The 18,702-nt window shown below is 40.0% G+C and overlaps 1 protein-coding gene across 1 annotated transcript in view; it reads left to right on the top strand.

Moving 5' to 3' along the window:
- MAP3K21 (mitogen-activated protein kinase kinase kinase 21) overlaps nucleotides 1-18,211 on the top strand; it is a 136,614-nt gene extending 118,403 nt beyond the window's left edge. Inside the window, exon 14 of the transcript XR_014252945.1 lies at nucleotides 13,640-18,211. The gene's annotated coding sequence lies outside the window, so the exon portion shown is untranslated. The remainder of the gene's footprint in view (nucleotides 1-13,639) is intronic.
- Nucleotides 18,212-18,702: the final 491 nt, after the last annotated feature.

Raw genomic sequence — 18,702 nt, 5'->3', positions numbered from 1 at the left:
GGACGTTACCGTGTGTTATAGATTGAACTGCGTTCCCCCGAAATCCGTATGTTGAAGTCCTAACTGCCAGGACCTCAGAATATGACCTTATTTGGAGATAGGGTCTTTACAGAGATAATCAAGTTAAAGTGAGGTCATTAGGATGGACCCTAATCCAACACTACTGAGGGAAATTTGGACACAAACAGTCATACAGGACTGGATGCCTCGTGGACATCAAGATCTACATGCCAAGGAGAGAGATCCTTCTGGAACACACCCTTCCTTCACAGCCCTCAAAGGGAATTAGCCCTGCCAACACCTTGGTTTCAGACTTCTGACCTCCAGAACTGTGAAACAACAGATTTCTGTGGTTTAAGCCCCCCAGTTTGTCGTACTTTGCTGTGGCAGCCCTAGCAAACTAATCCACCATGTGCTTTAATGTTGTCAGGAAGGAAGAATGTTCCTCTACCCTTCCAAGTTCTTCTAGCTGGTCTAAGAATTAATTTGACATGAGACAGGTTAACAGAAGGAAATCAAACAAAGTTTAATAACACGTATAGATGGGAGAGACCCAGGAGTAACTTGCCAAAGTGGCCCAAGCCCTCCCCTTAAATACCATCTTCAGCTAAACACAAAAGAGGTTTGGGACTTCAAAGGGGAGGAAGACAATTCACATGGTGATGGAAGAGCAAATACAGAACATCTGCCAATCAATTAACACATCAGGAACACAGAAATAAACAAAATGCAAAACCAGCTTGGAACATATAATTGTTGGGAAAAAAATTAAGAGTAAAATCTCCAGTCTATTCTGGAAATCTCCACAGATGTACAAAATAAAGAAAACAGTTTTATTACTGAATTCACATTAAAACAGACTGCCAGGCACATCACAGGTAATATGCTAATGAGATTAAAAAGACAGAAAGAAACCCCACCCTTGTGTATAACCTAGAAGATGCAACCCATCACACACGGGTTCTTAGGATTCACAGTAATTTTCCCTCCTGTAAGAGGACTTGACCACACCATTTGTTAAATATACCCATGGTAATTGAGGTAGCCATCTCTGATAGTTAATTGCCTTTATTTGAAGGAAAAATAAAACATCTCCTTGTATCTCCATGACAATCAGGAGATTTAGAGCAAGGAGCCCAGGTAAACCTCCCACAGTGACTAGGAGTTAGAGGCACTCTCTTCATTAATGTTTGCATTTCAAAAAGAGAACCCCAGGCTCTAAAGAGAAACAGTGCAGAGTTGTAAGGCTGGCAAGAGGCTTATTTAGCCTCTGAAAAGATTTACATACATGTCAAATTCATAGAGGAAGGTTTTAAAAATAGTAGTTATTTCCAAGGAAATGTTCCTTGAAAAGAGGTGGGGAAAGTATTTTTCCCTGTTAGTGACAGAGAAAATTCAGGGGTTTTGTTTGTTTGTTTGTTTGTTTTTACCTTATACAGACAAATAACTTCCTTCATATATAAAGAACTCTTAAAACCAATCAGAAAAAAGATAAGCACACCAATAGAAAAAAATAGGCAAATGATTTGAAGAGATGATTCATGAAAGGAGAAATATAAAGGGTCATTAAATATATGAAGAGAGGGGTATCTCATTTCATTTCAAAGAAATGCAAATTCAGGTGAGATGTCACATTCACATGTCAATTTGACAAAAGCACAGAGAAAAAAAGATAATGCTCGGGACTTCCCTGGTGGTCCAGTGCGTAAGACTCTGCACTCCCAATGCAGGGGGTCCAGGTTCGATCCCTGGTCGGGGAACTAAGATCCCACACGGTGCAGCCAAAATAAATAAATAAATACTTTAAAAAAAGATAATACTCAATGTTGACTTGGCTGTAAGGAAAAGGGGTGCCTTTATAGTCTCTTCTGGTGAGGCCATAAATAGACACAACTTTTTAGGGGAGTGGCAGTTTAGCAGTGGGTGTCAAACCCATGAATGTTCAAACTTCAGCTTTCAGTGGCTCATACCAAAGAATTATCAGAGATGTACATAAAGATATGGTAAACTAACATCCTGTACGCTTAGTTTTTTTTTTTAATAATTACCACCCATCTTTTATTTATTTATTTATTTTGGTTGCACCGGGTCTTGATTGCGGCAGGCGGGCTCCTTAGTTGTGGCACGTGGGACCTTAGCTCCCTTACCAAGGATCGAACGCCGGCCCCCTGCATTGGGAGCTTGGAGTCTTATCCACTGTGCTACCAGGGAAGTCCCTACACTTAGTATTAAAACTCATAAAATTCTGTCTTCTGAAAATGACCTTTAGAAATAAAATTGTAAAACCATACACACACACAAAAGAGAATCTCCTATAGAAAAAATTTCGAAGAAGCTCACTATTGCTTATATTATCTCTCCATTTTATTACACTTTATTGTGTAATATTTAGCATACTAAAGAATTATAACTCTCCGAAATAGATATTTTTCTTTACAAAAAAGATTTACATATAAGTATATTCTTTGGGGCATTATTTAAATTATTGAGAAATGAGGCAACTTTAATAAGAGAATTAATTCCATTTTGGTATATCCACATGACATAATGCTGTGTAGCTATGAACATCTAATTTCCATAAAACATTTCATGGCAAAAATGTTCATGATGAAAAGAGCATGAAGAGGAGAGAGATACTTGAATTTATTAACAATTGCTGTCTCTAGATAGTAGGAGTGATTACGACTTTATTTTTCTCATCTTACATCTCCTTGCAATAAATATGTATTTATCGTTGAAAAACACCCACGTCTTTAGAAAAAATTGTTTATGCAGAGACAGCAACACAAAAGGACTGAACTAACTGACACCCACAGTACGCTCCAGCTGAGCTTCTGTCAAATGTAGGATCAGGTGGAGGTCTGGGCAGCCAGGAATAACAACTCCAGACTGGTGACCTGCCTTTCTTTCATATTCTTAGAGCATTGCTGTGTCAACCATCCACGTTGTCCCAGTGCTATCTCCTGTCAAAATAAAAGTTGCAGCAGAAGAGACCTTTGACAATGACCTGGCACAATCCCAAATGTTGCAGCTGAGATAAGTGAGCCAGAGAGACTAAGTCAGCATTCATTTCTGAATTTGCCTTTTTTTAGGATGCAAGGGGGTGGTGAGGTACTTAGGTTACTTCAAGGTAGGAGTCCGTGGGTCACCTCAGGGTAAGGACCTTGGGGAGTGAGAATATAGTGGACACTGGGTCGTTAGGTCATTTAGGAGGCAAGCTGGTCAGCAGGTTATCTTGAAGTCTTTCCAACCACAGACAGTCTCTACTCACAACTTGATGCTTTATCATTACAGTGACTCAACCACGCGACCGTGTGTAATCATATTCCCCTCCGTCCTTGTCCTTCCCTGCTGATTTCTACTTATCCTAGCGTCTGATGCTCTTTGCCTTTCACTGTCTTTCCAGGTGTCACTCAGCATCTGTCCACACTATGGTCATGTTCTTTCTCTACATCACATCCCACCTCCTCCTCACCCACCCAACAGAGATCTGATTGATTCGGGAAGTTAACGCAATGTATGGATGTCCTTTCTTTTCCTATCCAGGGATGCCAGCACAGGCAAATCCACTTTTCCAGGGTAGTAGGGCATTTGGTATACAGAATCTTGACCAAAGTGTAAGAAATTCCTCAGAAAGGGGCTGAGGCCCACAAGGATCTCCAGAGAAGGCAATACAAGGTGCAGATTCCTTGTTTGACCTTTCCAATACTAGAGCCAACTTTTTCCAGCATACACTCAAGGGTATTCCAGACAAGCTGTGGTCCCATTCAATTGTATTGGAAACGCAAAGCCGAGGGGGATGGACATCTCCTCTCTTTTACTGATAAAAGCAATATGCATGCAAACTCTGACAGTTCAACTATTACTGGTGTGGTGGTGAATTTTTTTGTGTCAACTTGGCTAGACCAAGGTACCCAAATATTTTGGATTAGATGTCTGTGTAGGCATTCTTTTATATGAGATCAACATTTTTTTCTGATTCTTTTTTTTAATTGAAGTATAATAGATTTACAATGTTGTGTTAGTTTCAGGTGTATAGAAAAGTGATTCAGTTTTATATATATATATATATATATATACACACACACATATACACATATATGTATACATATATACATATATATATATATATATATATATATATATATATATATATATATATATATATATATATACACACACATATTCTTTTTCAGATTCTTTTCCCTTCTAGGTTATTACAAAATATTGAGTATAGTTCCCTGTGCTATACAGTAGGTCCTTGTTGGTTATCTATTTTATATACAGTGGTGTGTGTATGTTAATCCCAAACTCCTAGTTTATCCCCTCCTTTTCCCTTTTAGTAACCATGTTTGTTTTCTATGTCTGTGAGTCTACTTCTGTTTTGTAAATAAGTTCATTTGTATCTTTTTTTAAATTTTAGATTCCACATATAATCAATATCATATGGTATTTGTCTTTCTCTCTCTGACTTACTTCACTTAGTATGATCATCTCTAGGTCCATCCATGTTGCTGCAAATGGCATTATTTCATTCTTTTTTATGGCTGAGTAATATTCCATTGTATACATACCACATTAACATTTAAATCAGTAGACTTTTGCTAAAGCAGATTTCCCTCTGTAATGTGGATGGGCCACATTCAATCAGTTGAAGGACTTAAGAAAAAACAGATTGAGGTCTCCCAAAGAAGAGGAAATGCTACCAGAAGACTCCCTCTGGACTCAAGTCACAACAGCAACTATTCTTTGGGTCTCCAGCCTGCCAGCCTACCCTGCAGATTTTGGACTTGCCCACCGGCGCAATCACGTGAGCAAATTCCTTAATAAGTCTCTCTCTCTCTCTCATTATATATAATTATATATACTCATTATTATATATTATATTGTCACATATAACATATATACTCTTATTACATAATATATACACTCTATTTTATATAGAGTATTTAGAGAACCTCTGACTAATACAATCAGTAACAAATTATTTGGGACCCTGTTAAAAATAATTTTTTGTCCATGATTATAAATCAGTGAATTAATAATTTTTCCCAAAGTCCCCTAGTTTGTGAGTGGCAGAACCAGAAGCCCTTTCTTGTGATGCATCTCATGGCACATCCTCAGTGAAACAACAGAGGATTTCCAAAATAACACAAATCTCATCATGTCCTTCACCTTCTTAAAACCTCTCAAGGGCACTCGCAGTCTTCCCAATAAAGGCTCACTTTTTATGATGTCCAAGGCCACCTTCTCTATATTGCCTCTCTCTTCTTCTGCCCTGATCTTACATCCATCCTTAGTCTTGCCCTGGCCCTATGTCCATCCTTAGCTCCAGCCCCATGGAACTACTTGCAATCCCTCAAAATCACTCTGTGTTTGTACCCCTGGGCCTTGGCATATGCTGATGCCTCTGCCCTGTGCCTTTCCTGTCCTTTGGATGGATAACCACCACCTCACTGCAGACCTTTGGTTTTTTAATACACTCGAATGCTTGAGAAAACCACACAACAGATTTGTACGGAAGAGAAAGGGACCGTCCCCCATATTCCTGACCCATAAGAACTGAATCCCACATGAGGACTTCCTGGATACAGCAAAATGATGAGGCCCCTTCATCATTCCGGTAAATTCCCGGCAAAGCAGGCGTAAGACCGACGACTATGCTCTAGAATATTCTGAACCATGTACCACAGCAGCAGTGGGGTGGGGTGAGGTGGGATGGAGCAGGGGGCTGGGGTCATGTGAGAGGTGGGGAGGGGCTGAGTGCTTTCCCATCCCTTACTTGCAATTCCAAAGCCCCAAAGTAAATGAAATTTCAAAGTTTTTCACAATTCATTTGGCGACAAAATCTGGCCCGAAATAACATGAGGCTACTTGTAATCTTTATTCCACTTAGAGCAAATGCTCGTGCATTTCAGTGAAGAAGTATTAATGTGTTTGATTGCTCCTGGGTTCTGCCTCAGGTCCTGTCGGGGATGTTATATCACATAAAATCCAAAAAAACGACGGACTGAATTGTAGTCCCAAGGGCGTTCGCTAAGGGATTGTGGAACTGTTTCATTCCTCAACAATTAATTAAGTTAAAACAAAATTTCATGTCTGTCCTTGAGAGAAGTATATGGACCCCTTTCAAAAGAGCCCAGTGGGAATATGAAATAAGAAATTAACGGGAGGATTCATAGGCACCCTTGACTGTCTGATCCGCAGTCAGTATCCCCCGGGGTACCTTTGTCTCTCTCCCCTCAGACGGGGTTTGCCAAACAGAGCAATGCAAACATGTTGAGAGGTGAACCTTATTCCCTGAGATTCTGGGTGTCTTAGTCCCAGGGGGCCAACTGTCAGCTCCAACTCATTCCATCTTCCCTAAGTCCCCACCGCCTGCCTGCTTCTGGCGAAAGATGCTCAGGCATCAGCAGGCAGACATGGCGGTTGCTTTGCATATCTTCTGAGACATGACCCACACTCGTAAAGAGGATACACATCTTTCTACATAGCATTTGGCTCCTCTTGCAGGCTCCATTAAATTCATGGAAAAAAGTGGTAACTGTATTAAAGGTAACAATTCTACATTTAAAAAATCAATATCAGTTCTGTACAGGCCATGGAAGCAGAAAATCTTTTTATAGATTTACCCATGTTCAGAAGCTTGGTGTATATTTTCCTGAACCTGGCAGTATGTGACCAAAGCAAACCAGATTTTCATACTATTAAGCGATCAGAGGACAGTCAGGAGATTAAATTAGAATTGGAATCATATTTCTTCTGGTTTCTATAATTTCCAGACTTAAAAGTGGTTTCTAAGAAAACGAGGCATTTTAGGTAATAAATAATGGTGATCACAGTCAGATATTTGCTAACATTTGGTGATAGGTATTCTAATCTTTTATTAACAGTAGTTACTTCAAAAGCCAGAGGAGACTTTCAACTCTGCATAGTACTGGAAGAGTGCCTGGGAAATGAGATGTTTGCCGGACGTAGCCTTGGATTTTTGAAAAAATGTGTTTCTTCTTTCAACATACCTTTACTGAATCTTTACCATGTGTCAGACACAGGGTTAGGTACTGGAAAAATAAAGTGAATGAGACACCATCTCTTCCCTTGAGGTGGGATGGATTTGAGAAACTTAAATAGAAAGAACAAAAAACCTCTAGGACTTAATGATATAATATCCCAGACTATATTCTCGTTTTCTCTCACAGGTAGAGACTGGGTCCTACTTCTGTTCTTTTAATTCCCAGCACAGCTGTGGGCTTACAGAATATAGTTGGGCTAATTAATTGAAATGGAAAACTGCAAAGAAATTAATAAATTCATCATTAAGTGAACTACAAGGCAAGTCCCTGAGGACATAGAGTTTTTCTCTTTTTATTCTATTTTTTCTAATTCATCATCTCACTGCAAGCTTGCCCTTACCACAAAGAGCTCTCAAAAAAAGTACTGAGTGAGTGAATAAGCCCAGTTTTTCTGGTATACTTCCTAGAGCTAGAGAGCTAAAACCTATATTAATGTATAAAGGATGCTGTAACGGTGCTACATACTATGTTTTCCCCATATGCACTCTTCTGGGTTACTCTTCTTCTGGTGATTATAACATATCACTGCCTTCCAGTTTTTTTTTTTTTTCTAGTTGCAACATAACTACTGCTGTGTTCCATATGTGGGAAAAGAACTGGGAATACAACAATAACATTCAAATTCGAGAGCCATTTAAAAACCAAGAAATAACATTTTAAATTGCGATATCAGGTCCTTATAATGGAATCTTAAACTGTCCTTTTCATCCCCAGTGCTAGTTTCCATTTATAGTTTCAAGTACATAGAAATATATTTAAAATCTAGAAAATCATACAAATTATACCACTGGCAGAAGAAGAAAAACTCTTCTATTACACCTCCAATCATTAGGTTGATTTTCCTTCTTTATTTATTTAGTGATTCACATAATTCTTTATTTTTTTTATTATTTAATTTTAATTTTTTTTTTTGGCTCCATTGGATCTTCACTGCAGTGTGCGGGCTTCTCATTGCGGTGGCTTCTCTTGTTGCGGAGCACCGGCTCTAGGCACGTGGGCTTCAGTAGTTGTGGCACGCGGGCTCAGTAGTTGTGGCTCTCGGGCTCTAGAGCGCAGGCTCAGTAGTTGTGGTGCATGGGCTTAGCTGCTCTGCGGCATGTGGGATCTTCCCAGACCAGGGCTCAAACCCATGTCCCCTGCATTGGCAGGCAGATTCTTAACCACTGCACCACCAGGGAAGTCCCGGAGTAGATATTTAATACAGCTTTTTCTTTCACTTTTGAAAATCATTAGTGTGGCATAATTTAGGTACAATACCATTCATATCTTTTAAGTGTACAGATTATAACTTTTGCAAATTACACACCTGTGTAACCACCAGTGCAATCAGGATAGCAAATAGTTCCCTCTCCCCAGAAAGTTCCTCATGCATGACCCTTTGCAGTCAATCTCCCACTGCAGGCCACTACCAAGCTGATTACCACTTTCACCTGCTAGAATTTCATATTTATGAAATCATTCGGTACATGTTATTTTGTGTCTGACTTCTTCCCAGAGCATATTGTTTTTTGATTCATCCGTGTTGTGTGTATTAGGAATTCATTTCTTTTTATTACCGGGGAATCCTCCATTTATGGATTTATACAATTTAAACAAATTGAATTATGAATAAAACTACTATAAACATTTTGGTGATTGTTTTCGTTTTTTTTTTTTTGGAGCTCTTCCTCATTTTCAGCTTTATTGAGGTACAACCAACAAAAATTTGTAAGATTTAATTATATAATGTAATGAATACATTGTGAAAGGCTTCCCCCATAAGTTAATTAACACATTCATCAATCATCTCACATACTTACCCTTTTTTTTGGTGGAAACATTTAAGTTCTGCTGTCTTAGCAAATATCAACGATACAGTACAGTGTTATCAACTATAGTTGCTGACCGTTTTCATCTTTCTTGGATATACTTAGAAATAGAATTGCTGGGTCACATGATAATTTGCATTATTAACTTTATGAGAAAATACCATATTTTTGTCCAGTTTTATAGTTGTTTATGTTAGGAAGGCTAATCTGGTATCAGTCACTACATTAGGGCTGGAAGTAGAATAGACCTACTACATCTTTTTGAATAAATTAATGAGTAAGTAAAAGAGAAGGAGGGTGTAATAGAAGATGTCTCTCTTTTCACAAGTTTCCATTTAGAAGCACAGCTAAGGTGAGGGTTGAAGAGTTTTGAGGAAGGTTGTAGATATTCTGAGCACTTGGATAGCAAAGCATGAAGGAAACTTCGATTTCTTCATTTTATATGTGAGAAAAATCAAAAACCAGAAGTTAAGTGACTTTTTCAGGTATTCAGTGACCTGAGTCAATAGCGGAATTAGGGCCAGTGCTTAGGATGATGGAATCTCAGACTAGCTCTACTTCCATAGTAGGCTGCACTCAACTGTGAATGAGTCCTTTAACAGGTGGGACCTTCTGGAATGCTGGGAGTCACTTTTATTTCAATCTTAGCCCACTGGTTTGAAATTTTGGAATGTTACCAGGCACAATATGACAGAAACATTTTATAGCTCTCAATGACACAAGCACCCTCAACGTCCACACTTCGTGAGCTATTCAGAATATTTCCTGGGCTGCCTCTCCTACCTGCATACTTCTTCCAAACTGGAACTGTCTCAGCCAAACTGAGATGTCCAGTCATTTAGCTCATTCAAACTTAGTAGCTGTGCATTAAGAGTAAAATATATAGAACAGTGATACATTCTATCAGGAAGCTGAAGAGTTTTATAATTATTGTATTATGTTAAAAGCTCTGTGTTAGGTCCCGTGAAAGATACAAAGACAGGAAAGTTACTTTCTCTGCCCACCAAAGACTGGACAATCAAAAAGAAGACATATCATAAAACCAGGCTGAAGCCTGCAAAACCACAAAATGTAAGAGTAATGTAATTGAGTGTCATTCAAAAACCATTTAAAAACTAAGAACAGAAAGTAAAAAGTCCTTTAGATGAACACGATCAATAAGAATATACTGTAGCTTCATACTATAGCCTGTAAAAGAGAAAGATCAGATAGGAAAGAAAGAGGAAAGGAAAAAATATGTTGGAGAAGAATTAAGTTGGAAATGTTAATGAAAAAGACACTAAGGGAAAAAAATCTATGTGTGTGGCTACAAATAGTTCTTAAATGAGCTCATATATATATGTGAATATATATGGGAATTAGAAGTAGCAGGAAATAGAAACATATAAAGTCACCAGTTCATAGAAAGAGAAATATTTTATATTATAAAATTTCTGCTAAAGACTTAAATCTGTTACATTTTGAAAGAATAAGCATATTTAGAGATTTCTACAATTATAGATATAAAGAACGGGATGAAATTATAGATAAATAGAAGGCATTGTGTTCAATAACTTGTCTTTTTAAAATAAATTTATTTATTTATTAAGTAGTATGAGGACTTTTTTTTTTTTTTTTTTTTTTTTTAACTTTTATTTTTTTTTAAATTTTTATTTATTTATTTATTTTTAATTTATGGCTATGTTGGGTCTTCGTTTCTGTGCGAGGGCTTTCACTAGTTGTGGCAAGTGGGGGTCACTCTTCATCGCTGTGCGCGGGCCTCTCACTATCGCGGCCTCTCTTGTTGCGGAGCACAGGCTCCAGACGCGCAGGCTCAGTAATTGTGGCTCACGGGCCCAGCCGCTCCGCGGCATGTGGGATCTTCCCAGACCAGGGCTCGAACCCGTGTTCCCTGCATTAGCAGGCAGATTCTCAACCACTGCGCCACCAGGGAAGCCCTGAGGACTTTTAAAAAATAAATTTATTTATCTTTGGCTGCATTGGGTCTTCGTTGCTTAATGCGAGCTTTCTCTAGTTGCGGCGAGCGGGCTTCTCATTGCGGTGGTTTCTCTTGTTTCAGAGCACAGGCTCTAGGCACGTGGGCTTCAGTAGTTGTGGCTCGTGGGCTTCAGTAGTTTTGGCACATGGGCTCAGTAGCTATAACGCCCGGGCTTATTTTCTCCGCGGCATGTGGGATCTTCCTGGACCAGGGGTTGAACCCGTGTCCCTGCATTGGCAGGCGGATTCTTAACCACTGCGCCACCAGGGAAGTCCCCAATAACTTGTCTTAATCCCAGTTCTGCCACTGGGAGCTGTTTAACCTCAGGCAAGTTACTTAATTTCCCTAAGTCTCTGTTTCCTCATGCTTATCACAGGGACAACTGCTCCTGCTTGATGGACTTGTTGGAGCTTTAAATGAAGTAAAATATAAATCACTTAGCCCAGCGCTTATCTCTATGTAAGTAATAGGCTTTATTATTATTATTATTATTAGTTTATTTTACTCCTGCTATTTGTCTTGCTGGACAATTAAATTAAGGCTTAGATTTCAGCCAAGAGGCCTAGGTCTCCTCTTGATTTCATAGAATGTACCACATTCTCAAAGCTTACAGGTTCTTGGTAAATCTAAAAAAAATTAGGGACTTCCCTGGTGGTCCAGTGGGTAAGACTCCATGCTCCCAAGGCAGGGGACCTGGGTTTGATCCCTTGTTGAGGAACTAGATCTCACATGCATGCTGCAACTAAAAGATTCCATGTGCCGCAACTAAGACTCAGCACAGCTTAAATAAATAAATAAAATATTTTTTAAAAATTAAAAAAATAAAACAAATTATACTTTGCTTTCATGTCTGTGGTGAGTTGAGTACAGCTGTTTTACGGTCCAGATATATATTACCTGAGATGTCTCTGCATAAAAAAAATTTGCAGAGGCAGGAAGGTTGAGAAACAAAGGGACTTCTCACCTCCTTGATCATTTTTAGGTAATTATAGGGGGACAGAGTAACAGATTTTTCCTTAGTGATAACTAACATCTTTATAGAATTGTTATTTATTTAATTATTGAAGTATAGTTGACTTACAATATGGTGCTAATTTTAGGTGTACAGCAAAGTGATTCAGTTATATGTTTATATATATATATTCTTTGTCGGATTCTTTTCCATTATAAGTGATTATAACATATTGAATATAGTTCCCTGTGCTATTCAGTAGGTCCTTGCTGTTTATCTATTTTATATATAGTAGTATGTATCTGTTAATCTCATATTCCTAATTTATCCCTCTGCCCCCCCTTTCCCCTTTGGTAACCATAAGTTTTTTTCTATGTCTGTGTGTCTGTTTCTGTTTTGTAAATAAGTTCATTTACATCTTTTTTTTTAGATTCTGCATATAAGCGATAGCCTATGATATTTGTCTTTCTCTGTCTGACTTACTTAGTATGATGATCTCTATGTCTATCCATGTTGCTTCAAATGGCAATATTTCATTCTCTTTTATGGCTGAGTAATACTCCATTGTATATATGTACCACAATAAGAGCTAATATTTATTAAGAACTTACTATGTGCTAAGCACCTTCCCAAACCTTTACATCTATTAATTCATTTAGTCTTCGCAACCAGCCTACGAGGTAGGTACTATTTCTTATCATTCCCATTTTACTGTTGAGAAAACTAAGCTACAGAGAAGTAAAGTAACTGGTTGAAGGTCACACAGCCAATAAATGACATAATTTGAAAGACTGAAAGAAAACTGAAAAGGCAATGACTTCCAGGTTAATCTCTCTATTTCAAGGTCAGCTGATTAGTAACCTTAATTCCATCTGCAAAGTCCCTTTACAGCAGTACCTAGATTAGCATTTAATTGAATAGCCAGGGGACAGAACTTTCTGGGGATCTTCTTTAGAACCCCACCTACCACTCTGCTCTATCTTGCTGATGCAACACTGCAAATGGCCACAGGTCAGTGGGGAGTGACCACTAATGCAGTAGGTTTGCTTTAAAAGCAAGTACAGGACAAGCATAGAAAATACTAGAGCAAAACTCTGAATTCTTGTGAGGACTAAAATGTACCATGTCTATCCTACTGATTTGGCATCTTGTGGGAACAACTCAGATACCACAAGGAAGAAATGAAAAACCCTTTTTGTTTGTTTTGTTGTTGTTGTTTTGGCCACCCTGCGTGGCTTGCGGAATCTTAGTTCCCCGACCAGGGATTGAACCCATGCACCCTGCAGTGGAAGTGCCAAGTCCTAACCATTGGACTGCCAGGGAAGTCCCCGAAAAGCCTTTTAATTTGGGGTGCCTTAGTGAATTAGGGCCTCCAAAGATAGCCAGTTATGGAATATGGTTTCACCAAAATCCAAAGTGTCTGAGGAGGGGGAGAGTTTCGGGAAAAGGTCTGGGCGGGGTGCTGCACAGTGTTTTAGCTCCTGATACTGTCTGCTTAGTCTGTGGTGTACACACATGTGCCACAAACTCCCTTCCTATTACTGTGACACATTGATAATTACAGTTATATCCTCCTTTCCTGAATAAAATAGATTTACCATCTGCTTTATACTGAAAAGAATAGCTAAACGTTTTCTGTACTTTGGAGAATATAACCATGTTGGATCATTTATTAAAAAAAAAAAGCAGTAGCCCATCTATACCTTTTATTTAGACTTTGTTTATTTATTTACACTCTGCCTTCAGTTAAATCTTTACTTTAGGGTCAATCTGTGACTTGCTAATTCTTGTCTCAAATATTTTCCTAACTTTTTTTTTTTAAACACAGGTACCTATCCACCACCGGCTATCTCAAGTCCTAGCTCAAGGATGACTTCCCTCAGGAAGACGGTTTGGATAACCCGACCAAGTTCACAGCGTGTCTTTTATCTTCCGAATACTTGGGGTTTTTATTAGAGCCCCTCTGTGAAAACTAATGGCACCCTTGCTTTACTATTCAATAGTGCTCAATTATATATGTATGTAAAAATGATTTTCCTCGATTCTCACTATTAGATAGAGACAGGTGATGGGTTAATAACATTCCTCTTTGTTCTTTTTTTTTTTGTTAAGCACACAAAGAAAAAGAGGCTTCAGGACGTTAAGTGACTTGCTCAAGCTGCCTAGCTAGTAGGAGATGGAGCCCAAGTCTTCCAGAACCCAACCTAGCGCCCTGCTCTTTACCCATGGGTCTTTGTGGCCCTAGGGACCATTTCTCCGCCTGCTTCCTTCCTTTTCTCTATCACTCATCAGGTCCCTGAGGACTTTGGCACGTGGCTCATGCTGATTCTCACACCTCAACTCCTATCATCTTCCTGGGAAATAATTAACATCCACGTGGGTGTCCCATCCAGCAGCCAACACCCTTGTGTTCTTGAACTTCTTTATTCCAATAATCTTATACCTTTACTATACTTTTACCGCAAAGCCAAACGGAGTCATTTTCTAGAGGTATTCATATATGAATAGTAAATTAGATAACACCATTTTGATTTCTATCTCTACCAAGAATTCTCTGAGCTCCAAGCTCGTATACACAACTGCCCAGTGGGACATGTTCTCTTAGATATCTGAAAAATATCTCAAACTCAGCTTGTCCTAAACTGAAATTGTGAGCTTTCCCTGCAAACTTTATACTCCTGCAGTGTTCCCAACTTCAATTAATGACACCACTATCAACAAAATGGTTAAGAATCCACCTGCCGATGCAGGGGACACAGGTTCGATCCCTGGTCCAGGAAGATCCCACATGCCACGGAGCAACTAAGCCTGTGCGCCACAACTATTGAAGCCCATGTGCCTAGTGCCCGTGCTCCAAAACAAAGAGAAGCCACGGCAATGAGAAGTCTGCATGCAGCAACGAAGACCCAAAGCAGCCAAAAATATAAATAAAACAAACAAACAACCAAACAAACTGGAGCAATTTTTTTAAAAAGCCCGGAAAAAAAATAATATTAAAATTTAAAAAAAACAAAAAAAACTGATACACAAGCCAGAAACCTGATGCCTTTCTTACCACCTAGACCCACCTACTCACACTCAGTCCAGCCCCAAATCTTGGAACTTTCTCAACTCTATGCCCTTGTGCTCACATTCATTCATTCATTTTCATTCCACAACCATTTACTGAGCCCCACTGTGTGCCAGTCCCAGTAGCTGAGGCTACAACCACGGACAGAACAAACAGTGATCCTTGCCCTTATTGTATCGCCATGCACTGAAGTAAGCTGCCATCATTCTCCTCCTGGGACACCTCTCCCAACCCAGTGGTTCTGTCAGTATCCACTGCTGCTCTACTCAGACCCATTCTTCGCACTGCAAAGAGGCCATTTGGAAATGTAAATTCTTGTGCTGAAAACTCTTCCCTGGATTCCTAGGAAATTCCTAGGACCTTACAATTTCCTGCATGGTCTGACCCCACTTAATTTTCTTTTCTTCTTTCCTTTTTAAATTTATTTTATTTTATTTATTTTTATTTTTGGCTGCGTTGAGTCTTCATTGCTGAGCGCGGGCTTTCTCTAGTTGCAGTGGGCGGGGGCTACTCCTCGTTGCGGTGTATGGGCTTCTCATTGTGGTGGCTTCCCTTGTTGTGGAGCACGGGCTCTAGGCGCGTGGACTTCGGTAGTTGTGGCTCACGGGCTCAGTAGTTGTGGCTCGTGGGCTCTAGAGCGCAGGCTCAGTAGTCGTGGCACACAGGCTTAGTTGCTCCACGGCATGTGGGATCTTCCTGAACCAGGGCTCGAACCCGTGTACCCTGCATTGGCAGGCGGATTCTTAACCATTGCGCCACCAGGGAAGTCCCCCCACCTGCTTTTCTAGCCTCTTTTCCCACCAGTTCCAACCCCTCCCTGGGTCCCACCTCTTTTTTTAGTAGTTAATTCCTATCATCTTTCAGCTCGACTCAGTGTGTACTCAGGGAAGCCTTTCTGATCTCCATATTCAGACAGACTTCCCTGGTACCTGCCTTAGAGTTCCCTACACCTTACTCTTCACATTTAGTTAGTGTTTGACTCTCATTTGAATATGTTCCTTGAAGACAAGAAACATAATCATTTTGCTCACTGTTATATTCTCTGAGCCTAGCACAATTCTTGTCACATGGCAAATATCAATCTCTAGTTGTTAAATGAAGCAATAGATCAATGAGTGAACAGCCCGGCATTCACGTTTCTCCCTTCCTTTGTCTATTGCTTCTATGCTACTGATTGCAGTCATGCCTACTTCCTCTGGAACCATTCTTCTTCTTCTTCTTCTTTTTTAAAACATTTATTTATTTGGCCACGCTGGGTCTTAGTTGCAGCATTGGGGATCTAGTTCCCTGACCAGGGATCGAACCCAGGTGCCCTGCATTGGGAGCGTGGAGTCTTAGCCACTGGACCACCAGGGAAGTCCCCTGGAACCCTTCTTTATCAATTGTCTTCTCTCTTCTCTTGCTTCTAATTCAACTTCTCCACTGGCTGCTTCCCTGCGATACACAATCACGTTCAAGTCTCTCCCGTCTTAAACACACATGTCCACACACACAACCACACACGCACCTTCTACCCTATAGTCCCATCAGTGGGCTTCCTTTCTTTCCATGGAGTAATTTGAATTAACATTCTAAGCTTATGGATTTCACTTCTCTGCCTCTTTCGCCTTAACTGTCCCCCCTAAAACTCCACAAGGTAAGTTTCTCAACAGCTCCTTTGTTAAAATTTTTTTAATTTTTAATTTTTATTTTTATTGAAGTATAGTTGATTATAATGTTTCAGGTGTACAGCAAAGTGATTCAGTTATATATATATATATATATATATATATATATACACACACACATATGTATATATACACATACATATATGTGTATATATATATATTCTTTTTCAGATTCTTTTCCATTAGCATGGTCTTGCTTTTTCTAGAATCTGTAAGAGGGTGTTTGGTTTTGTTTTTAAAGGTGATGGGAACAGGGAACTCTACTCAATATTCCTTAATAACCTATATGGGAGAAGAATCTGAAAAAGAATGGATATATGCATATGTATAACTGATTCACTTTGCTGTACACCTGAAACTAACACAACATTGTAAATCAACTATAACCCAATATAAAATTTAAAAAATTAAATTAAACTTAAAAAAAATAAAGGTGATGGGCAGGGCAGACATTCAAAATTAAAAGTCTATTAGAGGATCTTTGCCTTCCATTGTAAAAAAGCGCCTGAAAGGTCTTCTTTATATATGGAAAATCCTAGAATCCAATAGAACAAAATTACCCCCAAATAAATCATTTCCTGTCTAGGGTCCCTTGGGCAGTCCTTGTGCTAAGAACCAGTTCCCTCACATTGAAAGCGATAACAGATAGTTATTGCATAAACACAAGGTGGTTGACCATCGTTCTAAAAATATTTCCCACTAAACAATATGCTGCTGCCTGGGGAAAGTGTAATCGTGATTATTTACTAATCAAACAATCAAAGATATTTACTGTACACATGTCATGTGAAAGAATTGTGCTGAGTGCTATCAAGGGTACGAAGAACTAAGAGACACGGGAACTCCTCCTAAGAGCGTACAACCCTGTGGGAGGACAGAGCGTGTACTCATAAAATGAATGATACAAGGAGGTGCTTGTTAGGAACCCAGTGATTTGCACAGATAATGTCTGTAGCGTGAATTCAGAGAGAGAGAGAGAGAGAGAGAGATGAGTTTTTGTGTGTTTTGATAGTTAAGGAAAGAGACCCGAAAGGAAGATTTGAATGGGGTGTTGAAATACAGGAAAGTTTATGTGGAAGTGGCCTGTGATACGGAGGGAATGAAAGATTCTAGGATCTAGGGGAGGTACTGATACAGCAAACTGAGCCGTGTATGGGGTGAGGGTTTACAGACTTCACTTGGAGTCCTGGCCCTAGAGTTCAGTGGGAGTAGGTAGGGAATCTCAGTGTGCCCAGATCTGAAATTGTTCCCTCTGAGTAGATGGGTTCCTGAAAAGGTAACAACACAGACCTTCGGCATGAAGTCCGTCTGTGCTGGAAATCTTCATGGACGCCGGCTGGCACCTGTGTCCACGCTGCTGACCTGTGTGTCACATGCAAACACAATAGTTTACGAAGGATATCGTCCTAGGCTGTCAAGGAGCTTGCAGCTTGCGTGTATCCCCTCGCTAGAAGTGGGACACAGCAGCCCTGATGATTGCTAGCAGCCTGGGCTGGACACTCCAGGAGACAAAAAAGATATTGCCCTGCTCTTTTTTTTTTTTTTTTTTCCTCTCGCTTTTCTACCTTTAGGGCCATAAACCCCACACTGTGTAATGGACTGAAATCATTGACTAACCAAGCCTGGGGAGAAGCCATTCCAAGCTGCTGAGACATATGACCTGGTTTTGGAAAGAGCGATGAGATGGCCTCAGGCTGCTACTCCCAACTCGCCCGCGCCCAGAGTGCTCTGGGGCCCGAGGGGAGGGTTGGGAGGGAGGGAGGGGCGCTACTGGGGGTGGAGCCACCTTCCCAAGGCGCGTGGCAGCCAGAGCCCTGGATGTCGTTAGACTCTTTCAGCTCCTAATTTTTTTAAACTTCACCTTCTCCGTTTTTCATTATCTTACTTCCAGGAGAGTCCTTTTTTCTGGTCCTTTCCCTCCTTATCTCTTGTACCCCTGGAGGGCAGGTTAAATAACAATTGAATAAGAGACGAGGGGGATGGATTATGTTTTAACATCCACAGGGAAAGTGAGATTGGGAGGCATGGTTAAGAGACCGAGATGAGGGCAGGGAAATTACCAGCATCCCTTGCGCCAAGGGTGGACAGTCTCTCACAGGCTTGTGTGGCCACAAGGACCCTAAAGGGAGTCATCTGTCACTTGCTGCCCTCCCA

The sequence above is a fragment of the Balaenoptera physalus genome (genome assembly GCF_965194825.1).
Source record: "Balaenoptera physalus genome assembly, chromosome: 14".
NCBI classification, from domain to species: domain Eukaryota; kingdom Metazoa; phylum Chordata; class Mammalia; order Artiodactyla; family Balaenopteridae; genus Balaenoptera; species Balaenoptera physalus.
This window is presented reverse-complemented; position numbering and strand designations above follow the sequence as displayed.